Here is a 24257-nt window from a genome sequence, read left to right on the forward strand (position 1 = left end):
TGTCAAGTAGGCAGGAGTTATCTTGAACTCCTGATCCTGTTGCTTCCAACCTCCCAAGTGTTGGGCTCTCAGGTGTGCACTACTACACTCAGTTTATGGAATGATGGAGTGGGGGAGCCCAGAGAGTCATTAATGCTAGGCAAGTACCACCAACTGAGGTACTCTCCAGCCTCTAGACTCTCATTTTTAAAAATTAAAATAAAATTAGGAGCTGAGAATTGGTAGTGCACGCCTTTAATCCCAGCACTCAGGAGGAGAGGCAGGCAGATCTCTGAGTTCAAAGCCAGCCTGGTCTACAAAGCAAGCTCCAGGATAGCCAGGGCTACACAAAGAGACCCTGCCATCTTGTCATTTACTAGTGACTTTGAGTAAAGCTTCGACTTTTCTGAGCCTGGGATTTCTTATCTAATTGAATTTATGAGAATTAAGTATACACAGAAAACTATACTGAATGCTGTCTGGGCCATAGTCAAGGACAGTATCAGTTGCCAGTTACATTAAATAGTACAAACCTTCTCTCTCCTGAAATTCTCAAATCAAAATTATATACTCTAGTTGCTTTCAATGTTTCCAAAGATCTTCCTAGAAATTTATCTAAGGAAATTATCCCATGAAAGATTACTAGCTTAGGTAAAAAGATGAAAATTGCAAATTTTTTAGATAAAAATAAACTCCAATTTTCAAAATATGGGACTGATTTATGTAGTACAGTATAATTACAATTCTGTAAAATTCAAGTCTATGGAAAAATAACTGGAAGGGGCTCACAAAATGAAGTTGTCCAGAGTTGCAGAATTACTCACAGCTAGCCCTGCTTTGTCCCTACTCTTAAAATAAAATAAAATTTTTAACAAGAATTTAAGTTATACTGTTTCTTTAAAAATTGGATGAGAGAAAGGACAATGACTTTTAACACATCTTGCTGTGGGGTTGGGGATTTAGCTCAGTGGTAGAGCGCTTGCCTAGCAAGTGCAAGGCCCTGGGTTCGGTCCCCAGCTCTGAAAAAAAGAAAAAAAAAAAAAACCACATCTTGCTGTGACAACTGGATATCCACATGCACAGTATGAGTCCCCACTCCCAGTATACACGCAAGATGTTTGATCGCAAATGCGCTGTGGACCTGGACTCCAGCACTAAAGCCGCAAAACTCTTAGGAAACAGAGAAGTCTACAGACTTGAGCTCAAGCAACATCAAAGGCACAAGTGACAGGAGGAATACCATATAAATGGGATTAAATCAAATCCAATGCCAGGCGTGGGGAGGCAGCATTGACGCCAGGCACTGGTGTGAGGTGGGGACTGGAAGCTGGAGTTCCAGGATTCAGAACAGCAGGGGCGGCCACACGTGTGAGGTCTGTCCTCAGGAAATGGACCTCCACACTGCCCAACAAATAACACACTTGTAAATATACCATCAGGAGAGTGAAGATGGGCCAGATGAGTTGGCTCAGGTCGTAAGGGGGTTTGCTGCCAAACCTGAGGGGTCTGGGTTCTAAACTGGAAACAGCACAGTGAGAGAGGATTCCCACAAGTTATTCCCTGGCCTCCATAGGTGTCCTGTAGCTTGCACACCTCCACCATAGACTAAACGAATGAATGTGGGGCGAGGCAAAGGATGTTACTGGGGAAGCCCTTAACTCTGGGTTTGATTTCCAGCATCACAAAACCAGGAGAGAAGCAGGCAGTAAGGTACTTATTGTGCAAGTGTTGGGTTCCCTGAAGCTGGAGGTGCAGACCCTCGTGAGCCTCCTATCGTGGGTGCTGGGAACAAAACCCAGGTCCTCTGGAAGAGCAGCAACCGCTCTAACTGCTGAGCCATCTCTCCAGCCTCCTCCCGCATTCTTTAAAATTTTATTTATTTATTTATTTTGGCTCTTTTTTTTTTTTTTTTTTTTTGGAGCTGGGGACTGAACCCCGGGCCTTGAGCTTCCTAGGCAAGCGCTCTACTTATTTATGTATTTTATGTATATGAATACACTGTAGCTGCCTTTAGACACACCAGAAGAGGGCATCAGATCTCGTTACAGATGGTTGAGAGCCACCATGTGGTTGCTGGGAATTGAACTCGGGACCTCTGGAAGAGCAGTCAGTGCTCTAGCCACTGAACTGTTTCTGTAGCCACTCCATTTTTGCCTCCCTGTTTTTTTCTTTCTTTCTTATTAAACACTCATTCTGTAGCCCAGGCTGCCTCCATCCTGTGGCAATCCCACTGCCTCAGCTGCCTAAACCCTGGGAGTGCAGGTATGCACCACGGGGTTTGGCTCTTTTGGAGATTAGCGATGGGGGATTTTTTACTTTCAAAAAGAAAATCCTGAAATGTGAACAAGTCTAACCTAGATGGGGAAAAAATGTTATTTAAAATACATATTGGATCGTTATGTAGATTTTATAATGATAACAAAATGTTATCATATACTTACCATAAATCTTTCGGATCCGAGGCACTGATTGAATAGTGAGCAAAACACATGTCCTGCCTTTACTGAGCTCATGCCCTACTGTAACACTTTGAATTCTACTGGGATCTAGAACATTCTTTCAGTTCTTAAGCGCCTTGTATTCTGTTTCAAAGGCGTTCGTTCTGACCTCCACACTGTACTTGACTTTTCCTACCCAACTGGCAAATGCTACTACAGTATGAATCAAATCCTTTATTTTTGTGGTTTTTATATTTAAATATTTAGGGTACTCTTTATACTTATGTCAAAAAATTCATTTTTCTCCACTTTTGTATAAAATTTAGACCAAAATTTAATGTCCAAGTAGTCTCATTTAATGTCCAAGTAGTATCATTGTGTTTGAGACAGGATCTCACTGTGTAGCCCTGGCCAGCCTAGAACTCACTATGTAGACCAGGCTGGTCTCAAACTCACAGAAATCTGCTTGCCTCTGACTCCTGCATGCTGGGATTAAAGATATGCATCACACACCCGGACAAGTTTGTTTGTTTGTGTTTTAGATACATTCTCCTGCAGCTCGGGGGCCTGAGTCAGTATGCTAACCAAGGATGAACCTCCTACCTCCACATCCCAAGGGCTGAGATTACAAGCATGAGTGGCCAGGCCTACCAGAAATACCTTTTCTTGGTAATGAAAGCTCGAGGCTAGCATGCTCCAGGCTGTGGGTCCTAGTTCCATCAGAGGAGGTGAGATGGGGAAGTGGCCATGGGGGGGGGGGCCTAGAAGGGGATGGGAGCTGTGATTGGGATGTGAATAAATAAATTGATGGGAAGCAAACTGAAACCAAACAACAACAACAAACTGTCCTGTAAAAATCTCAGTGATCGGTTTTTCTTTAAGAATTCAACAGACAGCCCTCTCCCTGTGTGAGGGTGAGAGTGTGCCCAGCCAGCTTCCCGTCCCTGCTGCCGCGCCTCTCTCGTCTGATGTCATGTCTTCCCTGCCACAAGGGCTCAATCCTTCTGGAACTGTAAACAAACAAGCAAACAAGCAAATCCTTTCCCCTCCTCCTTCCTGACAAAAAGTAACTCAATGGATAACTTACTATTCTGCCACACTCATTTAAATTTACTAGCTCATACATTTTCATTATAGGGAGATATGTGCCAGCAATGGCGGCTGAGGAAGGAATTGCCCTTGCCTTTGAGGCCAGCCTGGGCTACATAGTGAGTTCTAACATAGTCAGGGCTAGAGAGACCTTGTCTCAAATAAATAAGTAAACATCCATTGAAGCCATTAAAACCATGCTGTTATGAGGCACATGATTTAACTTTTTTTATTTTATGTGTCTGGGTGTCTGGGTGTCTGGGTGCCATGTCTTTGCAGCAGAGCTTAGAAGAGGGAGGGCATCTGATCCCCTGGAACTGGAGTGACAAACTGTTGTCAGCTGCTGTGCAGGTGCTGGAAATCAAATTATGGGATAGAGAGAAAAGACACAAGTTCTCTTCATACCTCCACAGGCACACCATAGCATACACACACAGGCATACAAAGTGCATGCACGCTGACACAAGCACACAGGTAAATAAAGTTAAAAAAATAAGTATATAATATTATCCACAAATGTTACTATAGTGAATTATGCATAAAATCTACACAGACAGCAATGTTAGAATGTACAGGTGCCCTATTTAGTGAGTTCTTTTAAAATCTTTAATTTTAAAACCAATGTGTTTTACACCTAATACACTCATTTCTATACTATTTCTATCATCAGTATTCAAGATTACTTACCACTAATTATGGTTTCAAAGACAGTTTCAAAATATTAAGTATGGATCTCTAGGTACATTTAGAAACATTGAAACAGCTCCTTGTCATGCACCCACGCCCACCCACACGTACTTACATGCATACCCACACATGAAAAAAAAAGATAGATTTCCTTGTGAGCTAGACATAGTGATGAACACTTGTATCCCAGTACTGGGAGACACAGTCAAGAAACAGTGCTTTGGGTTTGGGCCAGTCTGGGATATAAAGCGAGTATTAGGCCAGCTAGAATTACATTGCAATCTCTGTCAGGAGGAGTAAATATCTTTTTTCCCTGTATTTTCTTATGCCAGACACTAAATGTTAGCCTGCTAATAACATTGCTGCCTAGCTAAACAAATATCATGTAAATGAGACATTAATTGGATCCCTATGTTCTCCTTGAAGCAGTAGTTCTTGGACTTTGCTGTTCACCATGCTTACAGAAAAGCATCTTAAACTAGGGGATGTAACTCCTAATGGGGTTACCTAACCAAACGTGGGCATCACACAAAACGGGAATGGCAACAATAAAATGATTCTGAGTACAAAATGACCAAGGATCCAAATCAGATGCACAATGAATTCCAGGTTTTCTGGAAGCATTTCTCGGTACTGCATCGTGCCGTTTCACCTCAGCCTTGGTCCTAATGACACAAACATGCATACTTCACACAAACTATGCATGCCTCAGCCACACAGCACCAAAGATACTGTGAAACACCAGCCTGGAGTCAAGACTACTGTAAGTTATAAACCGCACTGCCTCTACCATACATGTGGCATTCTCTGATCCTATAAGAACATAATGAGGGCTAGAGAGGTGGCTCCTCAATGGTTAAGGGCACTTGCTCTTATAGAGGACCCTGGTCAACCAGCCACACCTCTAGTGTCAAGGGAACTGATGTTCTCTTCTGACCTCCACAGGCAGCAGGCATGAACATGATGCACATACACGCAGGCAAACCACTCACATATAAATGTCTTAAAAATGAACACATCTAATTTTTAAAACAGTTTGATTATAGAGAACAAAGGCATTTTATATTTTCCTGCAGTCATTCCTCAAAATGTATCAGATTAGCATACTTTTGGATTGGACTGTGAAGGATGTTTGATTTTAAAACAGCTGTTTGCATTGCTCACTTGAGTTTAATAAAAATCACTAAATGAATTTTGGCTTGAAATTAGGAGAGAATTGTCAACCATTTTGGAAACAGCCCTAAATGGGCCTCTGCCTTTCTGTAGTGTATATGAATGCAGAGTGGCCTCCTCAACATGGATGACTGTAAAAGCGAATTATCAATTAACTGTGAACGGCACAGAAGATGCTCTATGTCCTGCAGTCTCAAATACGCAGTCAGGATTAAATTATTCATGAAACATAAATAAGCAATCTGTCTCATTAGTGTGCTTACTTGCACTCATCTTTAATAAACGGTAAAGTTATATGGATACCAAAGAATTGTGTTAAAATAAACTTATGATTTATTATCAGTGAATGTTTAATTTGTAGACCTACTCTAACTGCCTGTATGGCTGTAATAGTTTTGCTTCTCTGTTACTATGAGAAACCATGACCAAAAGCAACTTGGGGAGAAAAGGGCTTATTACATCTTACAAGTTAGAAGCTACCATCCAGGGAAGTCAGGGCAGGGGCTTGCAAAGGAACCTGGAGGCCGGAACTGGAGCAGAAACCATGGAGAAGCTGCTTTGCTTGTACTGCCTGTATGTCTGCCTGGTGCACACGGACCCAGAAGAGAGAATCAGATCTCCTGGGACTGGAATTAAGGATGATTGTGAACTGATATGTGCATCCTGGGGACCACAACCCCTGTCCTTAGAGCCAGTGCTCTAAACCTTCAGCCATCTCTCCAGCATTCCCCACCTCCGCCCCAAAGTAGTTTTAAAAGATGAGGTCTTGTGACTGAGGCTATAGCTGTGTGGTAGAGTGCTGGCCTAAACAGGGCCTAGAGTTATAGCTCACAGGTAGAGCGTCTGTCTGGCATGCGTGAGATCCTGAGTTCAATTCCCAACTTGGAAAACAGAAGTAAAGAGACACCGGTGTGGGCCACGGGAGGGCATGGTACTTCTGGCTCCCCTCTGGAACATGCGTCTAGTAGGAGAGACCTTGAACTGAGTGTTGAGGGCTGACTCTCGATTGAAGAAGGACGTAAAGTAATGAATAATATAAGCTGAGTTATGATCTGAGTCACCATCTTGTGCTATCTTTTCTATTCAACCAGCATCCAAGGGTGCTTCCATTCCTCCAGACATGTCTTTAAGGACTTTAGTATTTTGGGACATTTATCATGTGCAAGATATGATTACACAGTGGAATAGATACAAAAAAAAAACAATACTTAATCTCTTTACATCTTTGGGAAGCAAATAAGATTTAAGCACAGTGAAATGGGTACACTTTAGGAACTATTCAATTCTGAAGTCTTTACATATTGGTATCAATTAGATGAAGAAAGAAGTGGGGTGGAGGGAAGGAAGGAGGGAGTGTGAGTGCGAGAGTGAGAGAGAGAGAGAGAGAGAGAGAGAGAGAGAGAGAGAGCACAAGTGCATAAATTTACAAGTCACTGTTCTAAAAGCTAAAGCAAACAAATTGGAAGGCAGAAGTAAGAGTCAGTTCAGAGACGGCAGAGCCCGCTCAGTGTCTAAGATTAACAAGTTTCAGAGTCAGGTACAGCAGACTTCCAGTCCCGGTTGTACCGCTTATCTCGTGTGACCTTGGAGACGCACCTGGTGTCTAGGAATCACTTCCATTGGTGAAGCAGAATGAAAGCACTGTGGTACTTAGCACACAGCCCCACAGACAGCTACTGACTCTGACTGCACTCAGGCTGCGTCTCTCTGCCTCGCTGGTCTGCTTGTGTGAGAAGAGGAAAAAGCTGACTTATTTCTCTGAAGCAGTAGTCAGCACAGTGGTTGGCATATGATAAATACTACTATGAATAAATACTTTTTTTTTTCCGGAGCTGAGGACCGAACCCAGGTCCTTGCGCTTCCTAGGCAAGCGCTCTACCACTGAGCTAAATCCCCAACCCAATAAATACTTTCATTATAGAACATTTTACCACTCGAAACCCTTTCTGTAGTAAGGAAACAATAAACTTCATGTTAACTTGTTTCAAAAAATAGTTTTAAATTATATTTTCTTAGAATTTACTGTTAATTATGCATATCATAAAATGTCAAATGAGTTAGTACTTTGAACATAGCTGGTCATCTATGCTGAAGAAACTGAATAATATAGTAATTTCCCATGGTCTGTATCAACCACAAAAACTACCAGGCAACAGAGAAAGCTGTATTTATTAGACAACCACTTTAAAAAAGGTTATAATAAAATAAAAAGCTTTTTAAACCAAGGAAATTCTCAAAATGGAAAGCTCAATTAATTAAAATCTTTTATAGTCTTTGGGGAAATGAGAAGAAATTCAGTTTCATGGTTTGATGATTCTGACCTATGTAGGAATATAAAATGTACTAATTACTTAATGTCGTATTTAATGGACTTTTCCACTGTGGCGTTTAATTAGCTCATTTGACTAAGAGTATAACTTTAAGGCGCTTTTTACAATTATTGGACTTTGTTCTAAGGGAATGCCTTTATTTTATATTTGATTTTCAATGTGTTTTACCGTCCTCTTCCTTCTCTTCTTCCTCCCTTACTGGGATCAATCTCAGGGCTTCACGAATGCTGCTCAATTACTTTGCCCCTTAACCACACCCTAGCTCCCTGATCATCAATATATTTTTATAGACCTAAATGACCATCTTTTTGCTCAGTTTTTGATAAGTACTAGGGTTCAAATCCAGGTCCTCAGTATATAATAATATCACTTGTCCTATATTTTATTTTATTTTCTCTTAGAGTCAACGGAAATCTGGCCTTTAATGCCAACATTTACTTGGAGCCATTCTCAATGTACTATTCAAAAGAAAACTGACTTCACAGAGATGATTCTAAACCTTTACAGTAGACAGATACAATGGTGATACATAATAACAATTCCTCCGGTTACATTCTAATCTACTGCTTATTAATGACAGTATGTGTTTTACTGGGTTCTTAAAATATCATATGCTACATTATGACTTAATATAGTTTGCAAACTCAAAAGTCTTTCTCTTTTTCTTTAAATAATTAAAAATAATTGGGGCTGGAGAGATGGTTTACCAGTTTAGACTGCTCCTTGCTCTTGCAAAGGACTGAGGTTCAATTCCCAGCACCCACATGGTAGCTCACAACCATCTCTAACTCCAGTGCCAGGAGAGCTAACAGGGGCTCTGATATCCTCTTCTGGCCTCCACAGGGACCAGAACACACACACACACACACACACACACACACACACACACACACACATGCGGGCAAAACACTCATACATTTTACATAGTAAAAAATGTTTAAAAGGTATCTGGGTGTGGTGGTGCATGCCTTTAATCCCAGAACTAGAGAGGTAGAGGCAGGCAGATTTCTATGCATTCTAGGACAGCCTGGTGTACAGAGGAAACTCCAGGCCAACCAAGGCTACATAGTGAGACTGTCTCAAAATATTTTTAAAAAAATTAAAAGGGGGACTGACGTTGTCTCTCAGTGGTAGAACACACGGTTGGCATTCATGAAAGTCTTGGTTCAAGGTTCAAACATCAGCATCATAGAAAACAAATACGGACTGAGAAATGACAAAGGCAAAGTGGTTGCTGTGCAAGCAGAGGACCAAAGGAGCCCCCCATGCCCACAGGCACTGCAGGCACCCCTGCAACTCCCGCGCTGGGAAGGCAGGCAGGCAGGCAGATCCCCAGAGCTCCTGACAACCAACCAACTCAGCTGAACCCGCCAACTTCATGTTCAGTGAGAGACCCGGTCTCAAAAAACAAGGTGGACAGCAATTAAGGAAAACATGATGTTGACCTCTGACCTCTGTGTGCATACACACTCACAATCTTAAAAAGGGATTGCTTTGCAAAACAGACATGTTTTGAGTAGATGCTATAACATTAGGATTTTTAAAATATAGAGAAAAAGGCTGCCTCTGGCTACTTCAATAATAATTGAAATTTAAATTTTAAATAGATTGCAGCATCAGTCAACTATTTAATAGGAAAAAATATCTCCAGGCATCTTGGTAAATGAACAATTACCTTTAAAGAAAAAACTTGCCATTCCTACCAGCTATACACCAAGTTGCAAACTGTTTTTTTAATTTATTGTTTAAATAATTGCTGGATTTCAAATTCTGTCTGCAGTAGCAGCACTAATAACGTTCTTTTCGTTTCATTTCGTTTATAAAGTGTGGGGTGAAGGTGAAGAATCCCCGCATTGAGAGTGGGCGGCTTTTTTAAATGATTTATTTATTTTTATGATGTATGCATTTGGTGTTTTGCCTTCAGATCTCCTAGAACTGGAGAATTGGATCACCTTTCAGTTGCTCATGACAGACAGTTGTGAGCTGGCATGTGGATGCTGGGACTCAAACCGGAGTCCTCTGGAAGAGCAGCCAGTGCTCTTAACCACTGAGCCACCTCTCTAGCCCCGCTTTTTTCTGTTATTAAAAGCAAGAATTGGGCTGGAGAGATGGCTCAATGGTTAAGAGCACTGACTGCTCTTCCAGAAGTCCTGAGTTCAATTCCCAGCAACCACATGGTGGCTCACAACCATCTGTAATGGGATCTGATACCTCTTCTGGTATGCATGAAGACAGCTACAGTGTTCTTATATAAAATAAATAAATAAATAAATAAATAAATAAATAAATAAATAAATAAATAAGCAAACAAACCTTTTTTAAAGCAAGAGTTCAGAACAGTACAGTATTTGGTGCAAAAATAAAAGTCCTTAAATTGCTCTTCATCTGTAGGTAGCCTCTGAACAGGCTAACTTTCTGCACGAAAGACAATATGAAAAGCCTGCTTCCCCTCTCCATAAAAAGCGATGCTAATTATCGTTACCAGAAGATGCTCATCTATGGCAGCAAGGCAGGGAATTGTGGATCTATGAGTATCTTAGGAGATACTGATGACTAATTCAGACTTAAGGAAGAAACAACCATGGCAGTCAGACACAGTGGTAAAAGGCTTTTAAACCTGACACTAGGGAGGCAGAGGCAGGCGGCTCTCTGTTCTAAGACAGCCTGATCTATACAGAGAAACCCTGTCTCAAAAAGGGAAAGACCAATGCCAGGGAGATTAGCTGGGCAGCTACTAACGTAATAACACAAGATCTAATAAAGCCTAAACTAGAGCTAGGGAGAGGGTTCAGTGGGTAAATGCTCACTACACAGGAGTTAGGGCCCAAGTTCGAATCTCTAAAAGCCCATGTAAAAGCCAGAGGTGGAGAGACGTAGGTTTACAGACCAGCTAGCCTGGAGTACACAGTGGAAAAACAAGGTGGAAAGTGAAAACTAACACCTAAGGTTGTCCTCTGACCTTCAGATGTGCCTGCACTCATACATGGACACATGCATGTATGCGTGTGCACATGCGCGCACGCGCGTGCGCGCGCGCGCACACACACACAGACACAGAAATGTTTTAAATAATCTGAAATAAGCAAATGGCAGTGATTAAAAACTCAAAGAATTACTACATCTGCATCTTCACTGAAATTTTTCTTGATAGAAAATAGGTTCATAATGTAACAGGAGAATCATAAAATGGTCACCATTAACTGGCATTCCTTACCTCAGACTTTCTAGAGAACGATACATTGACATACCGACAGGGAAACTTTTCTTTCACATCTGTCTTGGCTTTCTCATTTACAGAATTATTTACTAATAAAATACATATATTTTCTGCCATGGATAAAGGAGGGAACAAATGCACAACAGTGCCTAAACCAACTCTGTATAACACTGTGTCAGGACAGGGCGTCATCCTGACTCTGTATAACACTGTGTCAGGACAGGGCATCATCCTAAGAGGGCTCAATCATTCTGGACGCAGACAATGCTGAGTGTCGACAGATTTATGATTTTAACTTTATTTTCCACAAAGATGCTTTTATTTACCAATCCAAATTAGAGAATGCCCTGGGCAAGGCAGGTTCCTGAACCCACTCCCCAGACATGGTCCTTCTAATGCTACCCTCTCTGATAATACCCTAAGCTTCAATCCTTGTCTCAGTCTTGAAAGCGCTGGCTTGAGTTCTTTTTTCTTAAGTCAAGATGTTGGACTGAGGGTGTGGCTTGGTTGGTGGAGGGCTTGTCCAGCACGCCCAGAGCCCTGGTCTCCATTTCCGTTACTACCTAAAACCAGGCTCGCGGGTGCACACTGTAATCTCAGCCTGCGGGGTGGGGGTTGGAGGGATCAGAGGCTCAGAGTTATCCTAATATAGATCACGTTCTGGGCCAGCCTGGGCTACATAAGACGCTGTCTCACAACACAACAACAAAAAGCAGAGGCATGGGCTAGGTGGGGCTATAGTTCAGTTGGTAGAGTGTTTTCAAACATGAACAGAATCCTGAGTTCAGTACTACATAAACCAGGAGTGCCAGTGCATCATGCCTGTATCCCAATACTCAGTTGGCAGAGGCAGGAGGATCGAAAGTTAAATGTTATCTTCAGCTATATAGTAAGTTCAAAGCCAGCATGTTATATGATTTTTTTTTTCCAACAAAGGGCTTCTCTGTGTAGCCCTGGCTGTCCTGGAACTCACTCTGTAGACCAAGCTAACCTTGAACTCAGAGATCTGCTTGCCTCTGTCTCCTTAGTGCTGAGATTAACCACCCAGCACATGGTACCCTTTGTAAAAGGACTGGTGATAGCTCAGACAATAATGGTATTTGCCACCAAACCTAAGGACCAGGAACGTACACGGTGGAAGGAGAGAGCTGACTCCTCCAGATTATCCTCTGACCTTCATGTGACCTCCAAACACACGCCCTCACATATAACAAACAGATAAACAAATGGAATCTTTTCTAGAAGGAAATAAGTAATTCTATGGGGAAGAGATAAATAAAACCTAGTAGTTGAGATGAGCAGAAAAAAGGAAAAACAAAAGCCGACTGGGCAAAGGAAACAAAACCTCAAAGGCGGAGAGATCACTGCAGACTCCATTGAGACCTTTGTGACTGGTGAATAATCCCCGGTCAAGAACACAGGGTAGCTGAGGTGAGACTGGCTGAGGCAGCCAAGAGCTATCTCAGGTAGGACCTTGCAGGCTCGTCAAGCACATCAACCCCAGCTACAACACTGTGATGTGTTAAGGCAGACAGAGAAGCAAAACCCTGGAATATGGAAAATTGTCTGGTATTTTGTGGCTTGGACCAGACTGGTGGGAATGGAGGCGGAACATTTTGTTTTCATTTAGAAATGAAATTAAAAGATTTCTAAACAAAATAATTAAAACGCTCCACTTTGCTTCTCTATGCGGGTATAGGGACGTTCTGAAATGGCTCCCTAAAGACGCATGCACTGCTCTAAACACGGAAACCTAAGAATGTGCGCAGGACATCACTCGATGATCATGTGCTCATTATGCCGAGCTATTTTCTCTTCCAGCACTAGGGATTGAACTCAGGGGTCCCACACATGGAGGACAAAACTTTTACCACTGAGTAAAGCCTGCAATTCCAACCTTTAAAGCCTGTACAGTTCACTAGGACAACCACTGGCCACCCTGTGGCTACAAAGTGTTCGAGTAGAACTGTGCTGTCATTATAAAATACACACAGAACTTTAAAAACGTGAAATGAGAATTTTATATAATATTTATGTAGATTACAGATAGATTGAAATCTAAATATTTTGGGTACTTCTGTCTAAGTTATTAAGACTAAACTAAGCTTTTTTTCTTCTCATTTTTTTCTCTTTTATTTGAGATACGATTTCCCTACATAATCCTGGCTCAACTCATTGTATAATCCAGACTGGCCTCAAACTCACGGTAAGCCTTCAGCCTCGTTCTGACTCCCGGCATTTACAGCTACCAACCACAGCAGCTCTTTTCACTTTCTGCTGTGTGGTTAATGCAAAGTTTAACACAGTACATGTGGCTCATGTGAGCTGAACTGAAGCATCTGCCCAGCAAATGCACAGCCTTGCTTCAGTCATCAGCTGCAAGAAAACAAAACAAAACAAACACCCGAACCAGGTAACCTGCTCGATAGAGCTGGTCTAGCATTCTAGGTACTCACTCCCCTTCTAGAACGTCCTAAATCAAGATTATAATCAGTCAAAAATATTTGTCTGGTCTATAAATATCAGTGGCGATATTGCTATATACTGTAAAAATGTAGGGTGTTCTATAGCAAATGACATAGCAACGAGAAGGGACAGAGATGGCTCAATGGCCCAGCACCCACATAACACCACACAACCGTAACACCGGTCAGTGCCCTCTTCAGCCTTCCCAGGTGCTAAGCACACAGAGAATACACAGATATTTACAGACAACACACACACACACACACACACACACACACACACAAGATTAAATTTATTTACTTTTTAATGTATTTATAGAAGGGATGTATTTATTTGGGGCTTATGGGTCAAAGGGTTATGATAAGAGTCCCTCACCCACACATGGTATGCACTCATTGATAAGTGGCTATTAGCCCAAATGCTTGAATTACCCTAGATGCACAGAACACATGAAACTCAAGAAGGATGACCAAAGTGCAAATGCTTCACTCCTTCTTTAAAAGGGGAACAAGAATACCCTTGGGAGGGAATAGGGAGGCAAAGTTTAGAACAGAGGCAGAAGGAATGCCCATTCAGAGCCTGCCCCACACGTGGCCCATACATATACAGCCACCCAATTAGACAAGATGGATGAAGCAAAGAAGTGCAGGCCGACAGGAGCCGGATGTAGATCTCTCCTGAGAGACACACCCAGAATACAGCAAATACGTAGGTGAATGCTATCATTAAACCACTGAACTGAGAATGGGACCCCCGTTGAAGGAATCTTAAAGGACTGAAAGAGCTTGAAGGGGCTCGAGACCCCATATGAACAACAATGCCAAGCAACCAGAGCTTCCAGGGCCTAAGCCACTACCCAAAGACTATACATGGACTGACCCTGGACTCCAACCTCATAGGTAGCAATGAATATCCTAGTAAGAGCACCAGTGGAAGGGGAAGCCCTTGGTCCTGCCAAGACTGAACCCCCAGTGAACGTGATTGTTGGGGGGAGGGCGGTAATGGGGGGAGGATGGGGAGGGGAACACCCATAGAGAAGGGGAGGGGGAGGGGTTAGGGGGATGTTGGCCCGGAAACCGGGAAGGGGAATAACAATCGAAATGTAAATAAGAAATACTCAAGTTAATAAAGATAAAAAAAAAAAAGAGTCCCTCACCATCAAAGAGGGGTAAACAACATTTTAAATAACAAAAATATAAGGAAATCAGATCTCTCACAGTGTTATTGGGACAAAGCAATTTGGTAACATTGATATAAAATATCAATCTGACTATTCTTCTAAGTATGCAGCTCAGAAAGTTATGAACATATGCATTTGAGACATATCCAAAGTGTAGGGAATTTATAGGGCAGAGGTTCCAGCTCCCTTTCCACAATTTGGAGTTGTTTCTTGAGTAACTGCCATGCCAGAGACTTTGTTTCCCATACTCCTTTGTTGGGGAATGCAGGCCATGGTGTCACATGACTAGTCTAGCCAATGGAACGTGAAGGAAAGTGACATATCTATGCTACTTCTAAGGCCTGGCCTCTAAAACCCTCAAACACCAGTCTCTTTCTAATGGTTGACTGGTAGATGTTGATGCCTAGGGCAACTTTGCAAAGCTCGCAGAGCTCTTATCAGCCTGTGTCTCTCCCCAAAACCACGAGACAAAGATCCTTGTTTGCTATAGAAGGGACTCCAGGCAAGCAAGAGATTAATGTGTTAAAACTTTGAGGTTTCAGGATGCTTCCATTGGGACAACTAGCATTAACTTCCTAATATGGGAATACGCTCTCCGAAATGGAACTGACCCACATGTCCATCAAAACAAGACTGAATAAATAATCCCAGCCAAGAAAGAAACGGAACATGGAGTCGCTAAAAATGGGAAGGTAAAAGAACGACATCTACTGGGTACATCTGTTTTTCAAAGGTCTTTGAAAAAGCTCACTACCAAAAAGGACAGAAACCTCACCGTGTACCGACCAAATCACGCGCGGCAAATGTATTACAGGCTGGTTTTGAACTTGCAGCGACTCTTCTGCCTCAGCCTCTGGATGCTGGGATTACAAACATAAGCCACCATGCTTAGTTCCGTATGAAGTGTTTCATTTCCTTGAGATATTTGAAACTAAATAATGGATATATTAGCAATTTGTTTCATTATCCTGTTGTTTTTTTCAATAGATTACTTCATAGTACTAACACTCATTTTCTTACACTGTCACCACGCATGGAGGGTCAAAGAGGAAATATTCTGAGAAATGGATTCATTGATGGTTTGTGATCTCTGTCGGAGCATCGCGTTGTGTGCAAAACACTGCGATGTTGCTAGGCAATATAATCTTATGGTACCAACACTGTATGCGCAGTCCGCTGATGTAACAAACATTGTTATAACTTATATCACAAAAAAAATCTGCTTCAGGGCTGGAGAGATGGCTCAGTGGTTAAGAGCACTGACTGCTCTTCCAGAGGTCCTGAGTTCAATTCCCAGCAACCACATGGTGGCTCACAACCATCTGTAATGAGATCTGATGCCCTCTTCTGGTGTGTCTGAAGATAGTTACAGTGTACTCACATACATAAAATAAATCTTTAAAAAAAAAAATCTAGGGGTTGGGGGTTTAGCTCAGTGGTAGAGCGCTTGCCTAAGAAGCGCAAGGCCTGGGTTTGGTCCCCAGCTCCGAAAAAAAAAATAACCAAAAAATAATAATAATAAAGGAGTGAAACATTCTCATTTAAAAAAAATATCTGCTTCAAGTATAAAATAGTAAAATCATGTTTAAAAACATTAATTTTAGAACTAGGTATCAAAAGACTTAAATAAATATCTTTTTGTTGTTTTGTGTGTGTGTGTGTGTGTGTGTGTGTGTGTGTGTGTGTGTGTGTGTGTTAGGGTTTGTGGCGGTCTTGGTTTTGGGTTGTTTCTACTGAGACAGGGTCTCTCTATGTAGTCCTTGTCCGGAAACTTCCAAGCTGGCCTGCAACTCACAAGGATCCACGTCTGTCTTCCAAGTACTGGAATTAAAGGTGTGTGCCACCACACCAGCTGCAAATATCTTTCAATATAGCAATCTCAAATTCAGAAATAAGTCTTAAGAAAATGAGACTTATCCAAAGGACGACCACCATAATATCCTCAAAGTAATGTCACACCTAAAATCCTGCCACCATGGAGGGCATCCCATCCACTGTGCCTCTTGCACGTATGCACACACAAACACAGGATGGGGGAGCAGATTTACATACAGGGTATGATGGTTAGTCAGGGTCTGTCCGTGAGGAGGTTTCAAGACTGGTTTAAATGAGATCGGAAGATGCACTATGGCTGGCACTGTCTCATAGGCCAGAGTCCCAGGATAAATGCAAGAAAGCAAGCGAGGTAAGGGCGCTCATTCCTCTGCTTCCTGACAGTGTTCTCCTGCCCCATGGCTGCAGGCTACATCCTCAAGCTCTGAGCCAAAATAAACCCTCCCTTCCCTTCTCCTGCTTTTGTGAGATACTTTGTCAGTGATGCACAGGATCTTGGTATTATAGCCCAGGTTAGCTCAGCTCACCATCCTCCTGCCTCAGCACCCCCACCCCCTCACAAGAGGGGTTATGGGTTTGTGCCACCATACTTGGCTTTGTTTTGTTTGTTTGAAGTGCTGGGATCAAACTGATGGTCTTGCCCACGCTACACAAGTTATCTGCCACTGAGCTTCACCCCTACCCCACTACCCCAACCTCTGTCTTTTTTTTAAACTCCCCAAGTTGAAACATGGTTTCACTATGTAGCCCTGGCTGGCCTCAAACTCAGAGATGTACCTGCTCTGTCTCCTAAGTGCTGGGACTAAAGGTGCTCACCACCATCTCCCAGCAGACATTTCTTATATACCAATGTTTCTTATACACACAGTGTTTTTACTTGCATTTTTACTCATTTCTGAAACACTATTTATTTAGAAAAATTATATTTAACTAAGTAGGGCATTTTTAAAAAGTTTTATGCACCAGGCAGTGGTGGCGCACACCTTTAATCCCAGCATTCAGGGGGCAGAGGCAGGCAGATCTCTGAGTTTGTGGCCAACCTGGTCTACAGAGTTCCAGGACAGCCAAGGCTACATTTAAAAAAAAATCTTAAGCTTTTGTTACAAAGTTCAATCTTAAACATTTTTTAAAAACTTATTTATGGGTATGTATGGGCATGAATGTGTGTGTGTGTGTGTGTGTGTGTGTGTGTGTGTGTGTGTGTGTGTGTGTGTGTTGGGCTGGGGCATGGGGTGGGCAGTGTGCACACAGAAGCCAGAAGAAGAAGAAACTGGATTCCTCAGAGCTGGAGTGAGGACATTATGCCTGTCTTGCTGGGGAGTGCTAGGACTTGAGCAGTAGTCCTCATGCTTGCACAGCAAGCCCTCATTCTCTGAGCCCCCAGTTATTGCAGAAAATTTTTAAGTTATTTGACCATTTCACACAAACTAAAAATTTTTAAACCAGGAAAAATAATCCTTAATTTCTATTTAATCAGGCACAGGTGAACTGCACAGTTTACAATGTCCTAAAAGTTAGAAAAGGCACCACTATTAATCTCTTAGCTCACAAGTTTACTGCGAAGTCAGCTGCATTCAGAGCAAACTACCAATTTCCACAATCACAGTAAATATTAATAGCACTCTTCTTCTTGGCACTACTGGGGATTGAATCTGAGGTCTTCCCTCTCGACCACATCTTCATCTTCAGCTCTTGCATTTTGGAAGTGCATGCTATGTGTCCTTAAACTTGCTGTAGCACAGGCTGGCCTCAAATGGGCCATCCTCCAGCCTCCATCTCCAGAATGCTGGGACTTACAGTATGCACTACCGTGCTTGGCTTAATTCCATATTTTGTATATAATAAAAGTTTACCTTTTTTTCTTTGCTCTTGTGTGAATTTAGTTACACCTTACTGTAAAGACCACTGGTTGAATGTGAAGATATAATCATCAGATGTGAATGAAACAAGAGCTTACAGAGTATCACTGAGTAGTCTGGAAGGGGACACAGAAGGGACACAGTTCATCATAAATGTGGGGGTGGTGAGGACAGGTTTCCTAAAGGAACCCAAACAATACAGGAGGTTGGGCTGGGCCATTGATGTAGTGTGCAGCATTCTCAACAGGGAAAGAGACACTATTGGAAAGTGAGATGTTAAAGAGAGAATAGGATATGCACACTGATATAGCCTATAGCTGGTGTACTTGCTAGAAGTGGACGGACAGAGGGATACAAAGCCTCACTACCTACAATTCGGCTTTGCCTAAAGAAAGGTCCAGCTTTGTCCTCAGGTCTGAGGAGGAAAACTTTAAGCCTCCAGAATCTCTGATTACATCAGAGATATTCCTAAGTGTATCAGATACCAGAGAGAATTCTGAAAACTGGGAGTTGGGTAGGACTCAGACTGTCATACTTGAGCACAGCACTGCATGTTTGTTATGGGAGTGTGATGTCCCCCGAGCACAGGAGACTCTTGACATCTGCCACTCTCTAGAGTACATCTCTTAGGCTGGTTTTAATCTACAGTGTGTTCTTGCAATAAACTATATTCATAGTAACCAATGAGTTCTATTTGTCTTTCTAGAGAATTACTGGATTTGAGAGCAGTTTTGAGAAACCCCAAACTTGCAGCACTGGTCTTAGAGATGAGGGTGGACTTACATTTCTTTCTTCTAAAAATTTTTGGAACTCTTGTCTTTATAGTTGGGATCAGAAGTCTTGTATTGACCCATATGGCGGCAAAAGGAGAGACCTGACTCCCAGAAGCACACACATATATGTATAGAGACACGCACACACACATATGATATATATGTAATAGATAATATTATGTATATATATATTAGAAATATATATTACTACTAAAATTTTTAAATGTTTTAGTAAAATACTTAGAAAATCTATATAATCACAAGCTGGAGAGATGGCTTGGTGGTTAAGAGCATTGACAGCTCTTTCAGAGGACTCAGGTTCAATTCCCGGCACTGACATGATGGCTCACAATCCTCTGTTAACTATGCATGTGGTGCCCCGAAATATATGCCGGCTAAACACACATATACATAGAATAAATAAAACTTAAAAAGAAAGGAAATATCTATATAACCTAGTCCGATAGTAGTAACTCTAGCCACAAAAAGATAAATAAAATGAACAAGAGTTAAGGACAGTGGGACTAGGAAGAGTCACATTTATGAGATGTTTACAAAGGGAACAAATCAAATGTGAGGGGTTAAAAAGGAAGCCAGGGGTGGACTCACTACAAAGAGTATGAGGTGTCATGCTGGAGCTGGATATGAGGGGTGCAGAGCTAGCCGAGTGCAGGCACAATCCCCAGCAACGAAGCACACAAGCGACTCCCTGAGTACCGGGCTTTGGTTTTGTCTTGGGAGTGGTGGAGGACGTTGGACAGTTAAGTCTGTGGAGCCTTTAGACGCCCAGGAGGAAGCTGCTCCATGAGCAGGCCAAGCAAGGATGGAGGCAGCGCTGGCTGTTAGCATAACCGCAGCAGCCAAGCCCGGGAGTGACTGATCTTGATGACAGCAGGCAGTGATGAGAAGGCCAAGGACGAGCGTCAGCACAGCCAGACCAGAAGGGTGTTTGAAAACTCCCAGCAAAGTACTGGCCTCAAAGGCCAAGAGAAGGGAAAAACTTGGGAACTGTGATTAGCACTAAACTGGATTTACATCACCCTTTCTGTTTATGTAAAATTTCCCTACTTTTCAGTGAGCCTTTCTTACTCTTCATAAGAAGGCGTTCCATCTTTGAGATGAGTGAGATGATTTTCACGCGTGTACTTATCCGTGTATATTTGTAGAGATGAAGCAAAGCTGAACCACCTCCTGACCTTTCCCAAAATCATCCATGACTCAACAGAACTGGGTTATTAGGGTCTATAACCAGTGGTTTTGTTTTCCAAACCATTTTAAAAGTGCCATCTTCAATGCTACGGCGAGCCATCTGTAACTACTTAACTTCGCCAGCCTGCTGCGATAGCTCTCTCCCCCTTGGGAAGCCCGTCCCAGCCCAAATGAATAACCGAGAAAGCAACTGCTTTGGAAATGTGACAACACAGCTTTAAAATAAGACTTCAGTGTATTTATTTCTCACAGATTAAAACAAATTAATCCTTAGTGTTGCATGGGGCTGGGGGATGCACAGTACTGACTTATTAATCTACACGAGTTGCTTATACCCTCACATTCAAGTTGAATATAACATCAGTTATAATTTTTTATGCGAGAATTAGAGTCCGGAGATGTGGCTTAATGGTAGAATGGATACCAACCAGGAAAAAAAAAAAGAAGCCAGGCATGGAATCCTAGTACTTGGGAGAGGGAGGCAGGAGAACCTTTTCATAGGTGGAGTGGGAGTTGTTGACACTTTATAATTATTGTTCTTTCAAAATGTTACATGTTGCTTTTGCATAAGAGTGGTATGCTAATGTACAGGGTTTATACTTGGGAGCAGTAAGGTAAAAATTTTAAGCTAAATATTACTCTAAAAAACTTTTTAGCCAGGGATGGTAGCTCGCCCCCATTAAGCCCAGCCTTTAGGAGACAGAGACAGGAAAATCTCTGTAGGCTCCAAGTCAGCCTGGTCTACTTAGTGAGCTACAGGGCAGCCAAAGCTATAGTGAAACATTGTTGCAAACACCCAAATCTCAGCCTGGTAGCCTGGTGGTGGTGGCTCCTGCCTTTGATCCCAGCACTCAGGAATCAGAGGCAGAAGGGTCTCAGAGTTTGATGCTAGCCTGGTCTACAGAGTGAGTTCCAGAACAGCCAGAGCTATACAGGGAAACCCTATTGAGAGAAAACAAAACAAAAAAATTCCAAATAAACAACAAAACCAAACCTCTCCTCAAAAGGATTTCTTTCCTTTTATTTTGTGTGTGAGAGCTGTACGGATGTACACCACATCCGTGCTTGGCCCCACTGAGGATAGAAAAGGGCACAGGATCCTTTGGAGTGGAGTTCTAGGCAGTTGTGAGCCATCAGACATGGCTGCTGGGAAGCAGACCTCCATCTGTATGTGATAGCAGCAAGTGTGTTCTCCAGCTTCTAAGACACTTTCAAGTGGTCTAAACCTTCACTCTTTCCTTAGCTACAAACCTGGTTTTTGTTGTTGCTGCTGTTTAAGGGCTTTGTTTCGTTTTGGAACAGGGTTTCTCTATAGTCCTAGCTAGCCTGGAAATCTCTCTGTAGTCCAGGCTGGTCTCAGAACTCAGAGATCAGCCGGCCTCTGGCTCCCTAGTGCTGGCAGCTGAAGGTGTGCACCATCACTGCCAGGCAATCTAGGTTCTTGTTTTAAGTCACTTTCTAGTTTACCAAGATTAGGAATAATAGATGTCTGCCGTTCTTATTTTAAAACTTGAGAGAATTAAATTGCGGAGGGAAATGTGTTACTATGGTACACTCCTAGGCAAAATTTCAGCCAGGCATGGTGGCAAAGGACTGGGAATATAACCCAGTGGTAGAGCAATTGGGGAACATGCATAAGGCCCTAGGTTCAATTCCCAAAACAGGTGAAGAGAAAAAAAACTGAGAGAAGTTGAGATAATGTATCTTTTTAAGTCTTAATTATCTATTTGTAGTCAGCACTACTTCTAGGGACTAGAGAGACGACTTGGTGGCTAAGAGCACTTGTTGCTCTTGCAGAGGACTAGAGTGGGGTCCCCAGGACCCCTGTGTCAGCAATTCACATCAGCCTGTAACTGCAGGTTCAGAGAATTCTCCACCCGTGGCTTCCTTGAGTACCTGCACTCCCATACACACACCTACGAAGAGGCACATAATTTTTTTAAAAACCTCACTTCGAAGTATTTTCTCAGACATTTGAGGACAACATTCCCACTGTGGCAGGTGTTTTGAGAGTCAGAGATTTTGTGGGGAAATGTTGGAATTGTTTCTACATGACTCGTTTTTGGTTTTTGTTTTTTCAAATCTGCATAGGGACTTAGTAGCCTCACATGTAAAATGAAGTGCTTGAAGAGAAAAATGGCCTAACACTGAAACCAGCTGGACCTGATTCTTGTCTAAGTCTTAAGCTTTTTTTTAAAGAATAAAATAAAAACTAAAAGTGTCATTACATATTTTAAAACTTTTAACCCACTAAGGACCTTATAGATACTTTACATAAATGAGCCAGCCATTTTTATCTTGACTAGCATCAGAACAAAATATAGTACAAAGTCTGGTTTTATGTGAAGTCAGAGTATAAGTGTCCAATTTAAGGGGGAATAATATTTTCTAACGTCAATTTTGCTAGTTTTAACTTAAACACAAACTTCCATGCTCCATTGGTGACCTCCTTCTCATTGTGATCATTTTTCTAATTGATATGTACATTAAGATTAATCTGGTTTCCTCATCACATTAAAACACAAACCACCCACATCTTACCATTTCATTCTGCACATCTCGGTTTTAAAAGCCTTGAAATGTTCAGGACTGTACTACATTAACAGCAGTAGGGGAGCATCCTCTTAATCCTTAAGCTGTCCCTACAATTCTGGAAGTGTATATGTAAAAGTAACAACTGCCCAGATAGTACTAGCCTGAGCTAAATTTCTGCACCTTGGCAAATATGTCCACTATATTTAAGTGTCTGAATTATGTATTTAAAAACTGGCATTCTGTAGGTCTTTTTCTTTGATATTTTACAAAAGAACTACTCTAAACCATTAATGCTGTTTATCCCCAGGTGGTGGTATTACACGCCATTTTATTTTTGCATTTCCCCAAAACACACTATTCCCTTGGTAACTGGACAGTATTTTTAAATTAATTACTAGATGGTTTATAAATGTGGCATCCACACGGTTCAATTCTACAGATCTGCTCAGTGGCTTTTCCCTTTGACAGGCTGCTGCTTTTAACAGGAGAATGGTTTGATCAGTTGTCTACGAGGTCAGATGAAGACAAAATAGCTTTCTCTTCTTGGCCCCCCCAGGCTTTAGAGAAATCCAGGAAGTGGGTTTAAACTTAGCTTGCGATAATAAACTTTTTGGGTGGTCAGAGTAACACCTTTCATTACAACTATTAGCTGAATGTCAAAAGACTCTCTGGTTTACCGGTGTTTGCTGAGGCATTATTTCAGAACAGTTCCATTTGGAAAGAAACGCAACTGTAAACCGTATCTGTTCCAAGCCCATAAAAAAGCAGAACTCGGATGAAAGGCAAAGCCTTGACCTTTCTATTTTAGACTTGCATCTGGGTAGCTAAGCCATCTGCTTTTCTCCCACCTCCCACCCCATCTACTTAATGGACTGAAAATACTGCACTTAATTGCAATTTTACCCAACCAGGCTGACTCTTCCGAATTATGACCCCGTCTTTTCACCTAAAGGCTTGCTCAGTAGGGTTTTACTTAACACTTCCTTCCCAATTCCCCCCTACCGCTCTATATTATGAGATGTCAAATGTCTGTAAAGTATGATACTAGGCTCTCACGTAGGAAAGCCATCTATCGAGCCACCACGGTGAGCGCCTAACAGAAAATCCAGGGGTCTAGGCTCCTCTGGACACCGACGGTATTAGCTTTGTGCGGTTATGCAGAAAGGCACCTCTTTCAGTCCATAAAGGAGTCGCGCGTCCCCGCCGCCCAACAAGGAACACAGCCCGGGAAAGGACAGACAGACGAAGGTTGGAGGAAAACCCCCCCGGAATAAAGGCGCTGGGAAGAATGGGAAGCCCAAGACTGGAGGGAAGACCTTGACAAGAAGGCTCCGGAGAAGGGTGTGCGAAGTGGCGGAGAGGGTCAGCGAAGAGGGGCCAGGGGCAGGAGCGGGGACCCCGCCCGGGTGCCTCGCGGGGACACGGGTGGCGGGGACAGGGACCCAGGCCAGCCCCCCCGGGGATGGCGGCCCACCCGCGGCCGAGCCCC

General features: G+C 42.4%; 1 protein-coding gene across 4 annotated transcripts in view; it reads right to left on the reverse strand.

Moving 5' to 3' along the window:
* The window catches only part of Ppm1e (protein phosphatase, Mg2+/Mn2+ dependent, 1E), a 135797-nt gene that overhangs the window by 110799 nt on the left and 741 nt on the right, over positions 1-24257 (reverse strand). Inside the window, exon 1 of one of the 4 annotated variants that reach the window (XM_039086380.2) lies at positions 1-24257. This exon is cut by the window's left edge and continues 30742 nt beyond it. The exons of the other annotated variants lie outside the window; for them this stretch is intronic. The gene's annotated coding sequence lies outside the window, so the exon portion shown is untranslated. 4 annotated transcript variants of the gene reach the window in all.

The sequence above is a fragment of the Rattus norvegicus genome, chromosome 10, assembly GCF_036323735.1.
Source record: "Rattus norvegicus strain BN/NHsdMcwi chromosome 10, GRCr8, whole genome shotgun sequence".
Lineage (NCBI taxonomy): Eukaryota > Metazoa > Chordata > Mammalia > Rodentia > Muridae > Rattus > Rattus norvegicus.